Source organism: Bos mutus, chromosome 11 (assembly GCF_027580195.1).
Source record: "Bos mutus isolate GX-2022 chromosome 11, NWIPB_WYAK_1.1, whole genome shotgun sequence".
NCBI lineage: Eukaryota > Metazoa > Chordata > Mammalia > Artiodactyla > Bovidae > Bos > Bos mutus.
Window position 1 is genome coordinate 82001656 of NC_091627.1, and position 19622 is coordinate 82021277.

General features: G+C 45.5%; 1 long non-coding RNA gene across 2 annotated transcripts in view; it reads right to left on the minus strand.

Annotated features, from left to right (window-relative positions):
- LOC138989909 (uncharacterized) overlaps positions 1-18486 on the minus strand; it is a 64037-nt gene extending 45551 nt beyond the window's left edge. For both annotated transcript variants that reach the window (XR_011466097.1, XR_011466096.1), the window contains exons 1-2: positions 18114-18486; positions 9792-9885 (exon numbers count right to left, since the gene is read on the minus strand). This is a non-coding gene — a long non-coding RNA (uncharacterized lncRNA). The remainder of the gene's footprint in view (positions 1-9791; positions 9886-18113) is intronic.
- Positions 18487-19622: the final 1136 nt, after the last annotated feature.

The following is a 19622-nucleotide window of genomic DNA, read 5'->3' on the forward strand; positions in this document are numbered from 1 at the left end:
TTAACAGGCTTAAAAGAAAAACCATAAGAATAGCTCAATAGATGCAGACCTGACAAAATTCAAGATCCATTTCTGATTTTTTAAAAAAGCAACTCTCAGCAAAGTAGGGAACTTCTCAACTTGCGAAAGGGCATCTATGAAAACCCTAATGATAACATCACACTTAATGGAAAAGACTGGCTCTCTTTCCTCTAAGACCAAGTACAGGCAAGGCTGTCCACTGTCACTATTTCTATTTAGCAATTTACTGCTTCTAGCAAGTACAATAAGGCAAGAAAAAATATATAAAAGGAAGCCACTCTAGACGAGAAGAAGTAAAGCTGTCTTTACTCTCGAAAACATAATATCTATGTGGAAAATTCTATGGAACCTAAAAAAGCTATAAGACTAATAAATGAGTTTAGTGAGGCTGCAGGACATAAGATCAATATTTTAAAAAATCAACTGTATTTCTAAATAGTTACAACAAACAGTTGGAAACTGAACTTACATAAACATTTACAAGGGCATAACAGTATCAACTACTTAAAACTAAATCTCAAAAATGCAGTATAAGACCTGTACACTGAAAATACATTGCTGAAAAGAGATTAAAAAATGATCACACTTATGAGAGATATACTGTGTTCTTGGATTGGGATATTTAAAATTGTTAAGCTGTAAGTTCTTCCCAAATAGATTGATAAAATCAAATCCCAATCAAAATCCCATTAGACTTTTTAAACCCAGAAGTTGACAAATATTGTAAAATTTAAGTTAATTCTAAAATTCTTATTTAGAGAAAGAATAAAGTTGGATTTCAAGACTAATAATAAAGCTATAGTAATCAAGGCTATGTGATATTGGTATAAAGATAGATCAGTGGAACAGAATGGAGACTTTAGAAAAGACCCACAAATATATGGTCAATTGGCTTTTGCACAAAGGTACAAAGGCAATTCAATAGAGAAAGGTCAGTCATTTCAATAAATAGTGAATATCCCTATGCAAAAAGTAAACATCATTACATATCTTGCATCATACATAAAAACTAACTCCAAATGGATTATAGACCTAAATATAAAACCTAAAATTATAAAATGTCTAGAAAAATAACCTAGAAGAAAATCTTTGTGATCTTTGGTCAGTTATACCACCAAAAGTACAACCCATTAAAGAAAATATAAATTAAACCTTATCAAAATTAAGAACTTCTGCCCTTTGAGAGACAGTATTTATCAATCATATATCTGACAAAGGACTTATATTCAGAATACATAAAGAACTCTTAAAACTCAACAATTAAGAAAACAAAACCCAATTAAAAAATAAGCAAAAGACTTCAAAGATTCTCACCAAAAAAGATATGAGGATGGCGAACATACACATGAAAAGATTCTCAACGTCAGCAGTCACTGCTGCTGCTGCTGCTAAGTCGCTTCAGTCGTGTCCGACTCTGTGCGACCCCAGAGACAGCAGCCCACCAGGCTCCACCGTCCCTGGGATTCTCCAGGCAAGAACACTGGAGTGGGTTGCCGTTTCCTTCTCCACAGCAGTCACTAGGAACATGTAAACTAAGACCACGATGGAGATACAATTATACATCTATTCAAACAGCTAAAGTTAGAAATACTGACAATACCAATCCAATTCCTAGAGAGGATGTGGAGCAACTGGAACTCATACATTTCTGGTAAGCAAGCAAAATGGTATTGTACAGTCACTTTGGGTAACAATTTGGCAGTTTCTTTTAAAGTTAAATGTATACTTACCATACCCACTTTTAGGTATTTACCTAGAGAAATGAAAACTCATATGCTCATACTTGTTCATGGAGGTTTATAGCAGTGCTATTCATAGTTGTTTAAAACTGGAAACAACCCAAATGTCTTTCACTGGTAAATGGTTAAGATAAATTGTGGTATATTCATACAATGGAGTATTACTCAGCAATAAAAAGGACAAACTAGTAGTAATATAGGCAACAATGTGGATGAATCTCAGAATAATTATGTTGAGTAAGAGAAATCAGGTCTCCCCCCTCAAAAAAAAAAAAAAAAAAGTATAGTTCCATTAAATTAAAATTCTAGAAAATGGAAACTAACCTATGGTGGCAGAAAACAATTAGTTGTCGCAGAATGGGTGGAGGAGTTGCCAAGGGGCACAAGGAAACTTTAGGGGTGATTAGCTTGATCATGGTGATAGTTTCACAGATGTATAACATATCAAAATTCTTCCTACTGTACACCTAAAATATATACAGCTTATTATATGTCAGTTATACCTCAAGAAAGCTGTGTAAAAACCTTTTATCTAGGGGACTCTAATGTGCAGCTAAATTTGAGGACACTGAAACATATACATAATTATCCTATGTCCTTCAGTTTTGGTTTAGAAGTTGGCTGCCATTAACCAACAGAGAGTTTTTCTATTGTCCAGATTCCAGTTCTGTAACAAATCTGAAACCTATAGGATAACTACAAAATGAACACAGCCCACCAGATAAATTCATTTTTGTAATTCCAGGGCCTTCATTTTAAACTGCAGGAAAGTACTAGATAAAAATTCCTAATCTGAAATAAAATACAGAAAGAGACTCAAGCCTTTAAGCTTCCAGGGCTATAAATCACCCACAGTGCAGAGACAATTTTGGAACTGGTAATTTGGTGAAACTGTTCTCCCCATCCCTCACAGTCTCAGCTTCTGTGCTACCCTTACTTTATTAGAGTTTGGTATTTGAACCTACTCCACTTTCTGCTTCTCTTTCCTTTGACCCAACCTGCAGGGCTTCCCAAATGGTTCAGCGGTAAAGAAACCGCCTGCAATGCAGAAAACACAGGAGACTCGGGTTCGATCTCTGAGTCAGGAAGATCCTTGGAGAATGATATGGCAACCCGCTCCAGTATTCTTGCCTGAAAAATCCCATGGACAGAGGAGCCTGGTGGGCTACAGTCCAAAGGGTCGTAAAGAGTCAACATGACCAAGCAACAGGACACAGAGCAGCAGTTCTTCCAAGAATAGGAACCTGAATGTATTGAAGAAGTTGCTAGCTTTGTTAGGCTAAGCAAGACCTCCTTAAATGAGTGTATTTCCTCTTTCCTCTCAATGACTCACACAGGATAAACTATAAAGGACCTGAAATTGGCTGAAGCAGACCAGTCTATCCATTCCGATGTGCACGCTTTGCTCAGAGGCAGCAGGATGGCTTAGGGTGGCACAGTTTCACCTTCACTACGCCTATGAATCACCTGGGGATCCTGTCGAAATGCAGAAGCTGAGCCAGTAAGACTGGGGTGGACCCCAAGACTGTGCATTTCTAACCAGCCTCTCCTTGGTAATGCTAATGCAGCTAGTTGGGATGCAAGGCAAATGACCTTTCAAAGTCTTTTCATACCGGGGACACTGTGAAGCAATAATCACCCTATATAGGGAAGAAGAAGGCATTCAAGTCAAAGGGAGGAACACTGTATCAGCTCTGACTTTGATGACACTCTTCAAGTTATGAAACCCCTGCATTACATAAATGCTTATACATCTGCTAAGAGTAAGGATCTATTTGTTGTGAATAGCTCAGAGTGGTTAAAAAAAAGTGTTGATAGAATTTTCTTACCTTTTACTGAAAAGGATTTGTACTACAATGGTTTTTGTAGGTTATAGTTAGTCAATCCAATTTAAGTCCCTTTATCATGGTTGCATCCAATCACATCCTATGCGTGCCCCCCCTTTTATGAAAGATGAAACGCTAATGTTTAATATACTACATAGCTGGTGTTTTCAGTTCTTATGACAAATGGGCTGGTTTCTCTCTTAGATAGCGAGAGGATTATATTGCATGTCCTGAATTTTCTTCTTTTTGAGGCAAAGATAGCTCTGGTAACAGCAGCGGTTGCTTTTAGTGATTTATAGTAAAATCCCTTGGAAAGAATCACAGGACAGGATTGAAGCGTGGTCATGAATCTTCCTGGGGAAGCTGGCTGCAGTCCTTGGGTGGGTCTTTCTCACCCACTACTTTCTTTCCTCCCCCTCTGCTTTGCACATCATACTGCATGATTTTTTTCCAGGGCAGATTCTTGATTTTTGGAAAGGGACAGCGTAGTTTAGTTCTGCCTAAAACTGACACATTCGAACACATTTCAAATCTCTCTGAATTTGCAATTGAAACCAAGAGAATCCTTGATGTGCTGAAGACCAGGCCAATCTATATTTTCCATCGAAATTCTTATTATGGATCATTTTCCATCTCAGTTTACCTTGCTATTTAAATTAGTTCATCATGATTTTCAATGAAAATAACCGAGGGAAATGCGTCCATAAAAGCTAAGAGTAAATCTATATTCATAGTCCTGTATTCCTTGTCCAGGGTTCCTTATTAAGTGATTACAAGAGCAATTTTCTGTCTTTCAAGTCCATTTCTGCAGAAGAATTTGAATCACCACTGGAATGAATGTGGTAATGAGAGGAGTTCTGTCAACAATACGTGACACGAGAGAGGGGAGCATAGGAGTTGGGCTGTCTGGACGATGGTTTTGGATGGGGTTTGGGGTTTTCGTTGTTGCCAGAAAACGCAAAGTTCAAAGAGAGTAGAAAAGCATATTGATTAGCTTTGGACTGGTCAAAGACTAGATTTATATCTGAATTTAACTAATGTTTTACACATGGTCTCCTTTGTGTTTGAAAGATGCTGTACCCCGGGTTAGTTAAAGACCGGGGCCAGCTGAAAGTAATTCCTCTTCTTGTCTTCTCTCCTCCAAATCATGACCATTTAATAGGCTGGTAGATATTAAATCTCTAGGAACAAAAGGGAGTGTGACTGGCGCATATGACCTGTGATCTCTAAAGTCCCTGTTGGCGCCATAAGATCTTCGTGGCTTATTTTTCTCCCCAAACCTCTTATTCCAAAGGCCACGTTCCTGGAGATATCTGGAGAACCAAGCTGACCACTTGCCCATCTGACAATTCATCTTTCTTTTGCCCTGTTTATCAAAGACATTTGGATCCGCTCCTGTCAACTTCAGCTCCATCAGTTAATTTTCTTTCTTTTTCTAATTCTTTTAAAAAATTATTTTATTTATTTATTTGGCTGCAATGGGTCTTTGTTGTGGCATGTGGGATCTAGTTCCCAGAACAGGGATTGACCCCGAGCCCCCTTGTATTAGGAACACAGAGTCTTAGCCACTGGGCCACCAGGAAGCCCCCTCCATCAGTTAATTTTTGTTTAAAACTTATGTTCTTAACATAACTGGACTTCCTTGGTGGCTCAGATGGTAAAGAATCTGCCTGTAATGTGGGAGACCTGGGTTCAATCCCTGGGTTGGGAAGATCTCCTGGAGAAGGGAATGGCAACCCACTCCAGTATTCTTGCTTGCAGAATCCCATAGACAGAGAAGCCTGGTATTTGAGTTTGGTATCTGAACCCACTCCACTTTCTGCTTCTCTTTCCTTTGACCCAATCTGCAGGGCTTCCCCAATGGTTTAGCAGTAAAGAAACCGCCTACAATGCAGGAGACACATGGCTACAGTCCATGGGTTTGAAAAGAGTTGGACACAACTGAGCGACTGCACCTTCACTTTTTCAACATAATTAGGTGCATTGTTCTGAGCACTTTACTCATGTTGTCTTAGTTAATCCTCATGATCCCCATTCTAGAGGTGAGAAACCTGCAGCTCAGGTAGGTTCCATCACTTGCTCAAGTCCTCCAGGACAGGATCCAAAATAAGACAATTTAACCCAGACGTGTGCTAATAACCACTGTGTATCCTGCTTCCTTCATTTGCAGGTTTTTATAGAACTGGGAGACTGAAGGAGTTTCGGAAAGGGACAAGAGTACGGGCTCTAACGAGGTTGCCTTAAAGCTTCCTAGTTATCCGTTCATTCAACAATAGTGTGCTCATGCTCAACTCTTACAGAAGCATGCTTCCAATGAAAGACCATAGCATCACTCTATGTTGTTGTTATTTAGTCACTAAGTCATGTCCGAGTCTTTGCCAACCCTTGGACTGTAGCCCTCTTGGACAGAGACAGGCTCCTCTGTCCATGGGATTTCCTAGGCAAGAATACAGCAGTGGGGTGCCATTTCCTTCTCCAGGGGATTGAACTCGAGTCTCCTGCATTGGCAGGTGGGTCTTCTACCACTGCGCCACCAGGGAAGCCCAGCATCACTCAATAGCAGACACCTGTTCCTGGTAGTGGTCCCCCAACACTATTCATAGGGTAAGCCTCCTGAAGCCATGTTTCAATTTTAAAACCTGTCCCCTTAGTTAGAGTAGGATGTGTCCCAAGCTGGTCGACGAGATTCTTTCCACTGGAAACCTGAAATTGGGAAGAAGAGACGGAGATTTAGCCTCTGATATACCTGGAACTCTGGCATGCAAACAGTGTAACATGCAAACTCAGGAGCTGTAGAGAAGCCATTTTCTTCCACAAATGAGAGGAGGGAGAGGGGAGAAGGGTGAGGGGCGGAGAGGGGAGAGGGGAGAGGGGAGGGGTTGTTAGAGGACAGAAGAGGAGAGAGAAATAATATGAGGACGATGAAGCAGACACAGAGTAGCTGAGACCAGATGGACAGGGGACTTTTTGCCAACTTTCCAGTACATGGCTTCAGCTCCTCAAGAAGTATCCCTATTTCCTTAAAAACACTCTTTTTTTATTAAGTTGCTTCAAGTTGATTTCTGTGCATTGCAATGAAAATCCTAATGAATGGATTCAAACTCCTAAAAGACCTAGGAACTCTGACACTTTTGAATCTCTCTAGAGCCCAATAGCAGACTCTGCATTCAATCAGTGCTTTGTTCTTCATTCTCGGCTCCAGTATGCTCCAACCCTGCCCACTTATCTGGAGTCTTTATTCAATCATCTAATTGTATTGCGTGAATCCAGGCTGTTTGCTCTCTTGTTCACCTTACATTCTAACTATGAGATTAACCTTGCAAAACTTTGTTTTCCCTCACGTGCTGCTCTCCAGTTGGAAAACCTGTCATTGCGCACCGGCTTTCTCCAGTTGTGGCGAGTGACGGCTGCTCTCTGGTTGTGCGGCAGAGGCTTCTCGTGGTGCTGTCTTCTCTTGTGGAGCGCGGGCTCAGTAGTTGCAGTGCATGGGCTTAGCTGCCCTGTGGTATGCGGGATCTTCCCGGCCCAGGAATCAGGCTGGTGTCCCTTGCATTGGCAGGCAAATTCTTATCCACTGCACCACCGAGGAAGTCCTCACCAGCCCCTAATTGTGTCTCCTGGAACACCCAAGGAGATGGTCCATGGTAACAAGAGTTCTGTGGTCGAAGACTCTTGGGAAGTCGGATTCCCTCCTCTCTTGACCTTGCCACATTCATAAACAATATTAAAGGCTTCGAGAAGTTCTATTTATAAACCATTCCCCTGGCCCCACCCTGCTACCCCACACACACCAAAAAACAAAAACAACTCAGCCTGAATTTGACTAGACATTTCCTCTCTTGATGTGACACCTCTGGTACAAGGGGAAACAGCTACAGAATTAGGGCCAAACATCTTTTTGACCCTCTCTGCATGTGCCCCATATATGACTTATCCAATTAGACGGACCACTTCCCCCTCAACCTCAGACTGCAGCCACATGCACCTCCTTCTCGCCTCCTGTGCTTTCTGGCCTCTGTGTCCCTCCCACATGGAATGCTCCTTGCCTACCCTGCCTCCAAGCTCCACCTTCCCAGACTGCTCAAGTCTACCTTGTGCTTATAGTTTTCTCACCTCCTAAAGCACTTGTGATTCGAACCACAGAGTTAGCACGTAGTCATTCACACATAATCTGTTTCTACCTGACTCTTTCACACCTCTATGTCTGTCGACACACAAAGAGTGCAGGTTTATGTCACATGGAAACCATATCTTTTCTTCTATAATATCTAGCTCAGGACTAGCACAAAAAAATATTTTTGAAGATGACTGCATTGAATGAGTTGGGTGGACTCCCTGATTTAGAATGACAAATATTTTCCCTCCATCTGCTCAAGAATGGCCTGGCCATAAGAGTAACTATCCTTACTCTAATGCTCTGCTGCTGCTGAGTCGCTTCAGTTGTGTCCAACTCTGCACGACCCCATAGACAGCAGCCCACCAGACAGCAGTCCCTGGGATGCTCCAGGCAAGAACACTGGAGTGGGTTGCCATTTCCTTTTCCAGTGCATGAAAGTGAAAAGTGAAAGTGAAGTCGCCCAGTCGTGTCCAACTCTTAGTGACCCCATGGACTACAGCCTACCAGGCTCCTCCGTCCATGGGATTTTCTAGGCAAGAGTACTGGAGTGGGTTGCCATTGTCTTCTCCAACTCTGATGCTCAGAGTAAGCCTAATGCCAGGCTTTCTCTGAAGGACACAGAGATAGCTGAATGCTTGGGAGGAGTTACTTTTGCCAATGCAGGGTTCTCTTGGTCTAGAACTTTGAAGGGATCCTTACTTGCTGGTAAGGGAAGAAGGTTAGATTGTCCAAAAACACAGGTGGTGCAGACAACCTTGCCACAGTTAAAATTCTATGCTTGGAAACAACCTACTCTCCTATATAAAACCGGTCAAATCCATGACAGTAAATCCACAGTATAAAATCATAAACAGCTTTAACAAGTCATATTGTATGTAAGAATATTTAATGACTTGGGGAAATTATGATACATTGTTAAATGAGAAAAAATTTCTAAAAGTGCGTATATACTATGTTTATAATTTGATTAAAAAACAATATGCATGCATTGTAAATGTAAACAAATAAGTTCATATTGATTATATCTGGGTGGCGGGAACACAAGTGTTACTTCTTTTGTTTTTCCAATCCCTTCTTATACTTTTCTGTATTTTTCTGGTTTTCTACATTGAACATATATTACTTTTGTAATCAGAAAAAAAATAATAAAAACACAGTTTTCGGTTTTTTTTCTTCTCCCAGCTCCCGCCTTCATTCGGAATGTTTCAAGTCAAGTTCGGAGGCCCAGAGATTCCTCTCTACTTTGACTTTGTGCATTAACCTCTTGTTGGTTTTGTTCAGTTTTCTTTTTGATTATGCTAACATAGGAATGTCCCAGAATCTACCAATAACCTGGGCACTGTCCAGTGTAGGCATCTGAGCTGAATGTAAGGAGCAGATCAAAAGAACCTCTGCCTTGTCCCTTCCCCAGACACACTCTGACTCCCCTCACTGTTTTCCTTCCCTCACTCTCTCTTCTCCCAGGAAGAAAATGCTGATGGATGTGGATATTAAAACCACATCCTTAAAAGAGATATGGAGAAAAGGCATAGGATTATACAATATTGCCCCATGAATATGTACAACTTTACCCAACTACTGCCTAAGAAAGATTCCAGCTCAGCTGATTTGCTACTGTGCTGATCAGAGTGGGAATTGGGAAGAACTAAGACTTGAAAGGGGCCTGAGAGGCCAGGGATCATTACACTGGAAATGGAGAAAAGAAAAGGTCCAAGGAGACAGAATCGAGGAAGGGCATCAAGAACCTGTGTGTGTGTGCGTGTGTGTGTGTGATGGAGGTACAGAGGGTGGGGGAGGATTGTTAGCTGACTTTGGGGAGAGTGAAGAGGACCAAAATGGGGCAATGGTGAGTGGAGGAAAGAGATGTTAGATTGAGCGTTGAGAATATACTTTAAGCCCTTTGACCTCTCTCATGGGACCGGGTAAATATTTTTAACTAATTTAAATTACATTGTTATACAGGAGTGCTGTTTCTTCCGCTGTGTTTTGTGTCTAATCTGAATCACAGAGGGCATCCCTATTCATGTCAAAGATGAATGCCTTCCTTATGAATGAACGTTTCCTATGGAGAAAATGACACCAGCTTACCTTATTTCCATGCCTTTCACCACTTTCTTGGCACCAGGTAAGCTCCATCAATGCACATATGTTGCTTAAGATGAAGGTGCAGCTGAACAGTCCCCTGTTTTGGAAAAAAGGCAAGTTGGTTTGAGTCTGTCTTCTAAATTGGGATCTTGTCTTCATGTCTAGTCAAGGGGGATCTTCTGCCTAGAGTTCTTTGGAAGTTCTGCCTGCAGTTATTTAGGCCTGTCATGAGCTGAAGCCTCAACTCTGTAAAGGCTTTGAGATTCTACTTCGCCTCAGGACCCGTAAAGCCTCCTGCCCCAGACCTTATTCTGGCCTCAAACTCCTGGTGCAGCTACACGGCTGATACCACAGAGTCTCTATCTAAAATGTCTGGAGGGCCTCAGGAGCCTCATTTAACTGGTTTATCTTTAGTGTAAAGGCTCCTTGCATAACACTGGCATCTTTCGAGAAGGAATATATTGGCAGTCAACCTGGAGGGTGTAATCCCTATGGGAAAGGAAGGCAAGGCCTCCAGGCCTCTGTTAACAGTGGACATGTGGGGGCCAGGCAAGCAGAACTATTAACCATCTGCATCCAATAATGGCAGAAATCTGATGAAATGGCCTGGGTACTGTCCCAGACATCTGGTACTGCAGCATCCTTCACTGAGAAGGCACTTAAAGGAAGAGGTGAAGAGACAGGAGTTTCTTTTTCAAAGTCTCCACTTGTAGGATCCTGTCCTTTGGCCTTTACTGTCTCTGGTGGCTCTGTCAACCTGTACAGTTGTCTCTCTGTATCGACGGGGCACTGGTTCCAGGAGTCTCTGCAAATACTAAAATCCGTGGATGCTCAAAAACTTCATGAAAGACGGTATAGTCTACTGAATACAGTTGACCCTCCATATCCATGGATTAAACAATCTGTGGTTGATTGAACCCCTTAATGAGAAACCTGCAGATAGGGAGTACTGATTTTACATTTATTAAAAATCACCCACATACAAGTAGACCCAGGCAGTTCACACCCACGTTGTTCAAGTGTCAACTGTAATTGGCCCACTTAGGGCTCGGAGAACAGCTAAGAAGCAACTGACAATGATGGGAACTTGGGTAAGTCAGTGTCATTGGCCCAGGCTTTTATTACTCTATATGTGCAAGGAGATCCAACCAGTCCGTTCTGAAGGAGATCAGCCCTGGGATTTCTTTGGAGGGAATGATGCTGAAGCTGAAACTCCAGTACTTTGGCCACCTCATGCGAAGAACTGACTCATTGGAAAAGACTCTGATGCTGGGAGGGATTGAGGGCAGGAGGAGAAGGGGACGACAGAGGATGAGATGGCTGGATGGCATCACTGACTCGATGGACGTGAGTCTGAGTGAACTCCGGGAGTTGGTGATGGACAGGGAGGCCTGGCGTGCTGAGATTCATGGGGTCGCAAAGAGTCAGACACGACTGCGCGACTGAACTGAACTGATGTGGTAAACAAAGTCACTTTATTATCTACCTGTCTTCCTCTCTGGATATTCCCTTCCTCACTCATTCTGGGAACCCAGCCTCCTTGATGTAGATGTACCATCTACTGGAACACTCTTGCCCAGACTCTAGTTCCAACTTTCTCATTTCTGCAGTCAATGTGGGGAATTCTATCTATCACCTATCTATCTATCTAGTGATTATGAGCACTCAGTTTGATCATTCCAACTTGACCTGACTTTGTCCATGAATCATGTGTTTATGGTCAGCTCCAGCTGCTCTTTCTGGTTCCATTTTCCCCTTTGTTCTTGGCACAGAAATTTTGGATGGCCAAGGGAGTAAGTCCCTCTGTACCTGGATTATTTTCACTCATTCCAAAAAACATGCATTTGCTTCTCTACCGTGTGTCAGGCATTGTTCTGGCCATCTCAGATATATTTGTGAACAATATAGAGACAGATCCCTGTGGGGGTGGAGTTGAGGGGAAGATAGATAATAAGCAATAAACATAAATATATAAATCATATAGTATGTTAGATAAGAAATGCTTTGGGGACAAGAAAAACAAGGTTGTGCAGGTTAAGAGTGATCAAGAGTGTCAGGATGCAGGGAAAGGGCAAGTTTCAGTATTACACAGGGTGGTCAAATGGGTCTTATTGAAAAGCTGAGAATATAAAGACTGCAGAAATGAGAAAGTTGGAAGTAGACTCTGGGCAAGAGTGTTTCGGTAGAGGGTACATCTACATCAAGGAGGCTGGGCTCCCAGAATGAGTGAGGAAGGGAATATCCAGAGAGGAAGACAGGGAATTCCTTGGTGGTTCAGTGATTAGAACTCTGTGCTTCCACTGCCAGGGACCTGAGTTCAATTCCTGGTTGCGGAACTAAGATCCTGCAAGTCATGGAGCTTGGCCAAAAAAAAGAATAAAATAAAATACTGCAAAGAAGAAAGAGGTGAGTGCTGGGAGAGGTGGGTAGATAATTAACGCAGGACCTGTTTTGGCCATTATAAAGACTAGTTTTTATACTGAGAGGAATAGGAATTTATTAAAGTGTAACCCTAAAAAAATTAGAGGAGAGGGAGCTTTTGAAGTTTTGATTAGAGAGAGATATGGTCTAAAGTACATTCTAAAAGGATCACTCTGGCTTCTTTGCTGAAGGCCAGAGTAGAAGTGGGGACACTGGACAGGTGGACACAGTGGTAATCCAGGAGAGAGACGATGGTGTCTTTGACTAGGATGGCAGCCAGGAAGGAGGTGAGAAGTGCTTGGATTCTGGGTGTATTCTGTTGGTAGAGTTAATTCCTACCAGATCTGATGTGCATGTGAGAAGAAGACAAGAGTCAAGGATAACTCAGAGGTTTGGACTAGATATATAAATGTGGGTCATGGGTGTACTGATTATATTTAAAACCACATATCTGGATGAGATCATCAAAAGAGGTGGATAAAGAAGAGCAGAGGATTGAAGTCTGAGTCCTGGGCAAGTCAACATTTAGAGGTCAGGGAAAAGAGGGGGAGCCATGGAAGAGACCAAGAAGGTGAGTGCAGTGAGGACAGAAACCAAGAGAGTGAGATGCTCTGGAAGCCTAGGGAAAAACATATATGGAGGAGGAGGATGTGGTCCATTATATCAGATGCTATTAATAAGATGAGAACGGAGAACTGACCACTGGATTTAGGTAAGTCATGGTGACTCGGGCCAGAATAATTTCTGTGGAACTCTGAGGGACACAGACCTGATTGTGGGGTTGGTGTAAGACAGGACTGGAGGAGAGGAACTGGGCATAGCAAGTACAGATGAGTTTTCTGAGGGATCTGCTCTAAATTGGAGCATACAAATGTGACAGAGGCTGCCAAGGGAAGTACAGTCATTAAAAGACTTTTCTTTTTTTTAAAGATACATGAAGTAATAGCATGTTTCTATGCTGATGGAAAAAATCCAGCAGAGTAATAACTTGGTGTAGGAGAGGAAAGAAAGAATTACTGAGTAATGTCCGTGAGTAGGTGAGAGGGACTGGATTGCCTACACAAGTGGAGGAATTTGCTTTTGATGGATGAGTCAGCACTGAGATAGTAGGTGGAAAGGCAAAGTAGGAAGATGAAACTGCTGGACGGGATAAATGTGATGGTAGGGATCTGCAGCTTTCTCCTTTGGCTCCTTCTATTTTCCCAGGGGAAAAAGAATCCCAATAGATTCTTTTAGAATTCAGGTGATAGAGAGTGTGGAGGGAATATGAAGGGTTTGAGAAGAAAAAATAAAGTATGAAACTGTCATCCAGGAGCCTAGGTGAGTGAGTGGACCAGGGAAACCTAAGTATTACAGTTGGGAAGCACTAAGGGCCCACTTAAGTTTCATCAGTATGAACTTCAAACGAGGTCAAGCAGCCTGGCTGGGTGTATTTCTCCAGCTGATATGGTCATGAAATTTTACACTGGGTCAGGAGGGGAGTAAGAACATCAAAGGGGTGGGCAACAGTGAAGGGTGGTGGGATCAATTGATTGAAGGTTCTCGTTGGGTCAGAGGATAACTGAGATCAAGCAAGGGGATAACTTGGAAAGATAGGAGGATGCATACAATTGAGATTATGGAGGGACTGCAGTCATGTGTAATCACAACTATGGATTGAGGGGAGGGAAAAATCACTGCAGGACAGAAATTCAAGAGATTGAAAGGTTTGGGTATTGGAAGGGTCATTGACATGTATACCAAACCACCAAGAGTTAAGACAGTGTTGGAAAGAGTGATGGTGAACCAAGATCTAGAAAAACTGCAACCAAAATATGGCCGGGGGGTCAGGAGAAGATAGCAGAGATTGGTAAAATCTGATAAGATGCAACTGAATGTGGTATGCAAGAGAGCACTTGCAGAGGTGACAATCAGGATTAAGGAGGACACCTATCTCCCCCCTAGGCCTAGGGAAGAAGGCTGGGAGAAAAAACTCAGGCCCCACTGGAGAAGGCTGTGCGGTCAGCAATGAACTCAGGGGAGAGCTGGGGGTCCCATAGGGAAAGAAGTGAAGGGGATGCTCAGAGAATAGACTGAGGATAAAGGAAAGTTTGCTAATCATGGATTATGAACTACAGATGTCATGGAAGAAGAGTTTCAAGACTGAGGAGGGTGGGAGAGGTCACAGAATAGGAGAAAGACAGGGCCTCTGGGAGCCAGGGGGATTTCAGGGCTGACATAACAGGAGCGAGTTCACCGTGAGATTAGTCCCATTGGACACAAAGCAGATGATGGTGGCAAGGCTGAACGCTGGGATTTCAGGGGCTCCCACTAATATGGGAGGTGAGAGGAGGCTCTCTGAAGAGAACATGCCTTGACCCAGCCAGTCAACTCCCTGAAGGGGTCTTTCCTACTCTTTTCCTGCTCTCTTAATTTGTCGCCTTTTCCAAAGGCAGTTGTGACAAGTCTGAGTGCCACACTATTCACTGGGTTTGAAAGTAGGTGGACAGACTTTCCTGTCTCTGATAACTGAATTTCCTGTTTCTCTGAAAGCTCTAAAAGTACTTCATCACATTCACGCCCTCCACACCCCAGAGTACACATCCGGGGCTCTGTTGACACACTTGTCCTATGGACTGCTGCCAAGAAGGTCCAAGTTCAAATATTCAGGGCTGAAACTCTCCCCCATGGACATCTGGGGAAGGCTGATGTCCCAAGGTCTATCAGGTAGTCTGTCTAAGGCCATCTCATCCGCCTTCACGTCATCACACAAAATCTTCTCTCCTCTCTGCTGGCACAGTAAACTGCTTTGGCAGGAAAGCTTCCAAGTTCGGAGAAGATGGTTTTCCCTCCTGTGGTCCACATTTCAGATTGCACAGCTGCTCACCATCTTGGTGAATGAGACCATGCTTCAGTTCCTGGCTGCTCAAACCCCAGTTAATCACTTGGTCCTCGTCTTCATTCAGCTCCTCTTCCAGGCTCAGTTCTGTCCTGGTTGAAAGCCAGACCCATTCCTTTGGGCTTGCTCACAGCCTGAGCCGGCAGCCCTCTAATCACCTCCAGGGTGTGCTTCTGGACACTCCCCAAGGCACTTCCAGAAGGAGGTTTGGGGAAGGCAGCCCAAGATGCTAATGAAAGTGTGGTGTTTGCAAAGATACATGAAAGGACGAGCTTCTGGGAAGCAGCTGATGTTCTGACATCCAAGTCAGTTGTTCAAACACTAATTTCTCATCTTGCGGTCTTCCAGGATCTCAGCAATCTGCTCTGCTCTGGTATGGCTGGGCGCCTTGTCCAGGGGAGCCCTACTTTCTCTCCTACCCTCACTTTAACTTACCTCAACTGTTCTATCATAACCAGCTCTCCAGAAAACATATCCAAACCAGAATGTGACTAGTTAGACTCAACAGTTACCTCTTCAGTGAATACCTGCATTTTAGTGAGAGAGATGTGGGTCAGCAAATTCAAATGCTAATGGGCCAACAGGAGGATGGGAGTGAAAACCAGGATGCGATGGCTGGGATTGGGGTGGACCACGAAGAACTCATCAGTGTGGCCAGCTCTTAAGATTTAGGGGGAGAAGCTAAAAGAAAGAGAAAGAAAACCCAGATATTTTTGTACCATCTTCCAATTTTAAATGCTTGGTAATTAACTCAACTTTTAAAAAACACTAGGAAAGCTAGACAAATATCTTTGGGTTGCCTTGGCGAGTGGCCCAAGATGAGACAGCAGTGACCTATAAGCACACATCTGATTCTGTGTTGAGCACAATGGTTCTTTTATGGTTGATTTTTTTAGTTAGAAGGCCACTTGGGGCTCCTTGTAGTCTTGAAATCACACAGGAAGGCCTGACCTTGATGACTGTATCCAGGCCACTCAGAGTTCTCCTCCTATGGGCAGTCTGTTCCTCTGTACTCTGGAGTCTTGGAATAGGTTGCATGGCCCCCTCAGGAAAACCATCAATTTCAATGAAGCTGCAATCACTGGGGCCTGCTAGAGCCTGGTGGGTGTTACAGCAATGTCTTCCTCACTGTGAAAGGCAGCTGAAGGCTGAAGTGGAGTCATTTCAATCTCTGGTCAGAAAGAGCATCAGAGTCAATTACCCTACAGCAGAGGTTCCACAGGTAGCCACCAGAGTCAGATCCCTGGGCTTGAAACTCTCCTCTGCTAGTTAATTAGTCTCTCTGACCTCAGTTTTCTCATGTGTAATAACAGGGAATTAACAGTACGTTCTAAGTAGGGTTCTGTGTAATGAGCTGGGCAAGTGTTTCCCCTGCACAGCCACTGAAGAGTAAGCACCCACACTGGAAAAGGGGTGTGACTTCATTTTTAAACCAGGGCTCTATTTAGTATTTAGTGAGAGCTTATTTTTACAGTCACATTTGAAAACTGGTGGTTCAGATCTGTTTCACTCATCATCTCCAAACCTGCCTTGCTCTTTGCCACTCTCTCCTGGAGCCATGAGATTCTCTGAGATTCTGGGGACAATTTTTGTGTCTGAATCCCTTAGCCCCAGGCAGTGGAACTTCATCTGCCTTTTCCCCAGTGGAGTCTTTTTCTGTCCAACAGGCTCTTTCTCAGCGAGCTGCATGCACCTCAACAAGTCCCAGGCTCAGGAGACTGGTTCAGAAAGTCCCACTAAACTGGGAACCAGAGTGCTGGGAAGGCAATTCTCTTTTCTAATGCGGCCATACCCACTCTTTGCATATACTTAACTCCCCCCCTTCCTTTTCCTCCTCTTTTAAATACAGTCTGCCTCCAGCCTGTTCCCCACCATCACCCCCTCCCCCAAAACAAAAAGTGCTATCAAAAATTCAGAATCAAACTTTACATTTTAAGATTTAGTTGGTTGCCTTCCAACCTAGGGCAGCATCCCCTCATGCATCTTTGTAAGAGGAGCCAGCATTTCCGGAAGACTGGCCACACAGCCTGGGGTCCCTGGGAGAAGCCTTTAAAAAAAAATCAGCGCAGGAAGGGAGCCGTCTGCGAATGGCCGTTAGGGAGGTATATCCTAAGTACAGAGAAAACCCTTAGGTTAGGCAGTTAGGGGGTCTGGGGACAGGAAAGGGAAGCCAGGCCTCAGAAACAGATGGAGTCCGCCCCTCCCGATTCCGAGAGCCGCCTGCAGCGCAACGATGGCCGGAAGTGCCCGGCTCGGAAGAGTGTGCGCGGGGAGGGGCTGCCTGCGAGCCGCGTCTCCCAACTCGCTGGACTGGGATGTTTATAGCACCTGTTTTTCTCGACCTGTCTCCACCTGGATTTCTGCGGTCTGTGGCTGCAGCGTGTGTAGTGGGGATGAGGGAGCGCACCTCCTGCGGCTGATTCTCGGCCTCGGGGCTCTGGCTGGAAAGGGAGTTCCAGTATCCAAACGAAGGGCCATATCGGGGAACCTCGAGGCAGAGCGGCTCTTACCGTGCCGCGTTTGCAAAGAAGTGGGCGGTTAGGCCCGGTGAAACCCGGGGCTTTCCAACCCCACCTCGTGTTCTGTTGACCGCAGCCGTGGGCGTGGGTGAGGCGGGTGTGGGCAGCGGGGGAAGTGGCTCCCACCTTCCTCGTCGCCTGGGGGCTCTGGCTTTCCCTTTCTTGCTCCTCCAAAGGGTTAAAGCCTGAACGACTGTCCACTCTCCGAAGGGGGATGGGGGTGGGGGTGGGGGTGGGGTGGTGGGAGGTATCTGCATTTGGAAAGAGGAGCCCAGAGGGCACGGGGTGGCCATTCTCTATTCAGACCCATTTGTAGAGTCCAGGCCATCCGGGTCTGCACCCTCAACTTCTCCTAATCACTACGTGCCGGGTTGTTCTCAGACCGCGATGACATCATTTTAAAAAATGAAAATAACTGCTCTTTAGGCTTTTAAAGAACCTGGAGGGCAAATAAACCCGAGGAAGAGTCTTCCGCTGGTCCCTGAGGCGGCCGTCTAGAGTGCCTACCTGTGAAGCCGCCCTGTCTGCTCCATTAGAAGAGGCCCTGGGCAGGGTGGGCGGAAGATCCCGGGAGGTTAAGGACAGCAGAGGTACCTAGAGAAACGAGAACATCGTCGATGTTGATCCGGCATGTTCCTTTTCTCACTCAACCTCGGGGCGGCACAAACGTGGTAGCGCTGTTGTTAGGGTGACCATTTCACAGGTGGAGAAACTGAGGCTTAGAAAGGCCAAGGGACGGGCCCCAAAAGGGACGTAGCAAGGGCCACCTTCTGTTTCAAACTTAGATTCCGGAGCCCTGCGGAGGTCGGCGGCAGCCGGGAGTGTGTGGGGGGTGGCGCGGTGGGACCCAGGAGGCGGGAGGGCAGGCGCGGGGCGGGGGCGGTTCAGCCGGCGGCGGCCTCGCGCGGAGGAGCTGGGGCCGGGGGAGCCGCACCGGTCTGGGGCCGCTCGAGAGCCGCTTTGGTCGCATGGACTAGAGGAGGCCCTCCGGGAATCCGGAGCGGGACTGCGAGGCCCGGGCAGCTGCCAGACACGGCTGGTGACTGGCCTGCGCCGCCGGCCCCCACCTCCGGGCCGCGCTGCGGTCGGGCAGCGAGCAGGCCGCATACCGCTCGGCGCAGAGGAAATGGCTGGAATTCCTCCCGCGGCGCCTCGCGCTCGGGCCTCGGGGCGGGCGGGGCGCTGGCGAGGGCTGCGCGGCTCCCAGCCCGCGGCACCGAGGTGGGACCCCTTTCCTGGGAGCGCCGCCGTCTCTCACTGCCAGCATCCGCGCTCCCCGGGCGCAGGCTCGGCCCCCACAGAGACTCCACGGCCCTGCCCAGTCTTCTGGCCCCTTAACCTGTCCCTGGTTTTCTGGGCCGTCCATCTGGGAAGCGGTTCTGCGTCCCCTGCTCAGTGCCCTCGGGCCTCCCTGCCGTTCAGGCCTCGGGCCCCACTTCTGGGATGGTGCAAACGGGGCGCACTGCACGCCAGGGCCTCAGCAGAGCGTGATGCTGAAGCTCCAGGCAGGGAGGCCTCTGCAAGCCCCAGCCTACCCTTTTGGAAAGCCCTGGCCATTGCTATCTTGCAAATGTTCTAGGCTATTGAAGTGTTTGTTAAATGAGTGAATGAATGAGAATTGGGCAGGCACAGGACAAACAAAAGCAGAGACCAAAGGAAAAACAGGCCAAATGTAGATCCTGCTAGAAAGCACTCAGTTTTCCTTCCTGCACACGCAAAGAACCTGCCACTGCGAGGCAAACCCAACCCAAAGGGCCTGGCACCAAGACTGCTTTGACCTTCACACCTTGAGCCTGGTCTTAACGCCAAGGCCCATTCTCACTCTCTTCCCCTTGCTCTAAGCTCTGAGCTTGGTTTAGCGATAAGTGCCTCCTTTTCCTAGCTCACCTTTCCACATCTCCACCTACAATACTTCCCATGCTGGCCCTCCTCCTTTCTTCTTTTTTTGCGCATACCCCATGACACGTGGGATCTTAGTTCCCAGACCAGGGATCAAACCTAAACCCAGGGATGGAA